We start from the raw sequence: 2,500 nt of genomic DNA, 5'->3' as shown, positions 1-2,500 counted from the left end.
CCTGGACTTGGTCCCCGGCCCGGGGCGCGCGGGTCGACCAGATGTTCGCGCCGAGCGCCGCGGGGCCGCGGGGCGCACGGGCTTCTCGGAGCCCCTCGGGGCTCCCTGGAGGCTGCGGACGAGCGGCCGCGAGGCCCCCGGGGCCGCCGCCCTGCCGGGTCGACCAGCGGCCCGGCCCGGACTCGGCCCCCGGGTCCCGTGGCGCGCGGGTCGACCAGATGTCCGCGCCGAGCGCCGAGCGGCGCGGGACCGCGGGGCGCTCGGCCTTCTCGGAGGCTCGAGGGCTCCGGCGACCCGGCGGACGAGCAGCGGCGAGGCCGCCGGGGCCGCCGCCCTGCCGGGTCGACCGGCGACCCGGCCCCCGGGTCTGGTGGCACGCGGGTCGACCAGATGTCCGCGCCGAGCGCCGCGGGGTCGCGGGGCCACGGGGCGCTCGGGCTTCTCGGAGCCCCGAGGGCTCCCTGGAGCCTGCGGACGAGCAGCGGCGAGGCCCCCGGGGCCGCCGCCCTGCCGGGTCGACCAGCGGCCCGGCCCGGAATCGGCCCCCGGGTCCCGTGGCGCGCGGGCCGACCAGATGTCCGCGCCGAGCGCCGCGTGACTGCGGGTCGCTCGGGCTTCTCGCAGTCCCGAGGGTTCCGCGGGCACGTAGCTGCGAGACCCGGGCGGCTGCCCTCCGCCCGGCTCACGGGGGCGGTCGTGTCCATCAGCTGGTCGTGCGGAAATCCCGTGGTTGGCCTCCCTCCCTCCCTCCCTCCCTCCCTCCCTCGTCCAGCCGCACGTTTGCGGGGTTCGTGCGACTGGGATGAAATAGACCTTCCTTCCAAAGGACAATCGGAGATCATCCATCATACCTCTCGAGTCCCAAAAGCCAAGAAACACGCCAACCAAAACGCTTTTATTATGCCAACGGTTCCCGTTTTCATTCCTATCGTTTAGGGAGGTTTGGTGGCAGCAGCGGCCGAAAGCAAAAGGAAACCCGAGGAAAGCGGCTCCATCCACCAGGGCTGTGTCTCATCCGTGCCGACGCAGGAGGGACGGGCTTCGTTCGTTCGTTCGCTGCGGCCCAAATTCCCGGGCCGCCCGAGGACCGCTCGCACCGGCCCGAGGGAGGGAGCCCGGCAGGCAGGACGCCTCCGGTGAAATGGCCAAGTCGACCGCGCGACCACAACCCGCCCGACTGGGGGCGAGAAGGCGCATGGAGGAGGACTCCGTCCCCTAGTCGGCAGACGGCCTGGGACAGGGACGTTCGCCAAAACCTCCCCAAGGCCGCTTTCCGTGACCGAGTCGGCCTCCCCGCCTGTACTCGTCCCGGCCCGAGAAACGAGACGCGGGGTGGATCGGGACCAGGCGACGCACCAGGCGGCCGGCGCTGCATCCTCCCTCCCCCGACCTGACCTGACCTGGACGAACGCCTCCCCATCGCCCGCCCCCGCGAGGCTGATCCGTCCGGCCGGTGAGGAGGCCGCTTGTCGGGCGCCACCGGCTGCCCGGCATCCTCTTATATAGTGTTCGAGGAGGTCGACCAGGTGGCCCGGCCGGGATGGGGGGGGGGGGGGGGGTGCGGGGGGTGGTGTCCCGGGCGGCGGGGGCGGGGGGTAGGAGTGGAGAGGGAAAGGTGGGCGGGGCGAATGCCGGGGGGGGGGGGGGGGGGGCGGGGGTCGGCGCGGGGCGGGGCGGGGCGGGAGTTGGGGATGGGGGAGGGGCGGGAGGCCGTCTGGACATGGAGGGTCGGAAGAGCGGTGGTGACAATGATTTTCATTATCATTTAGAAAGAAGAACGTGGACTTCTTTAGAGGAGTCCTTTGAATAGCTTCTCCATTTAGTTAACATACATCCAAATGGAGGTCGGGAACTTGGGTCCTGTTAACATATGGATGGAAGTGGAAAGAACTATCGCGATGACCGTCCTTGTGTTTCTTTTATTTTTTCTTTCTTCCTTCTCCCCAAAGCCGCCCCCCCCCACCCCCGCCCCGCCCCGCCCCGCCCCGTCCCGTCCCGTCCCGTCCATCCATAGTTGTAGGTTCCAGTGGTAGGTCTTTCGGTTTCTGCTATGTGGGCTTGAAGGGCGATGCTGGGTCTGGGGCTGCGCCCAGGATCCGAACCGGTGGAAAACCTGGGCCGTCGAAGCCGGGGGTCGGGGTGGGGGCGCGTACTTGACCGCTCGTCCACGGGCTCGGCCCCCGGCCCTTGTTTTCTAGGGAGAGAGACAGAGAGACCCGATCCATTTTCTCTTGGCCTCTAAAGCGTGTGTGTGGTCGAAAGGCGACGGAGAGAGGGGTTCTGGTCCAGAAAGCCCCGACCGCGCCGCCGCGGGGATCGGTCGGTCCCGCCCGAACCGTCCGAGTCGGAAAGGAACGGACAGCTTTCCTCCTTTGGGCCCCTGACTTGGGACCAACAGGGGAAGAGAAACAGGCCTCTCTCCCTCACACCCTGGCCCCTTCCCCAGGACGCCCTCCTTCTAGTCAGCCCGCCTCTGGCTTTTCCACACGCCGACGACCGC

Source organism: Equus caballus, unplaced genomic scaffold (assembly GCF_041296265.1).
Source record: "Equus caballus isolate H_3958 breed thoroughbred unplaced genomic scaffold, TB-T2T haplotype2-0000777, whole genome shotgun sequence".
Taxonomy (NCBI): domain Eukaryota; kingdom Metazoa; phylum Chordata; class Mammalia; order Perissodactyla; family Equidae; genus Equus; species Equus caballus.
Note: the sequence above shows the minus strand (reverse complement) of the source record.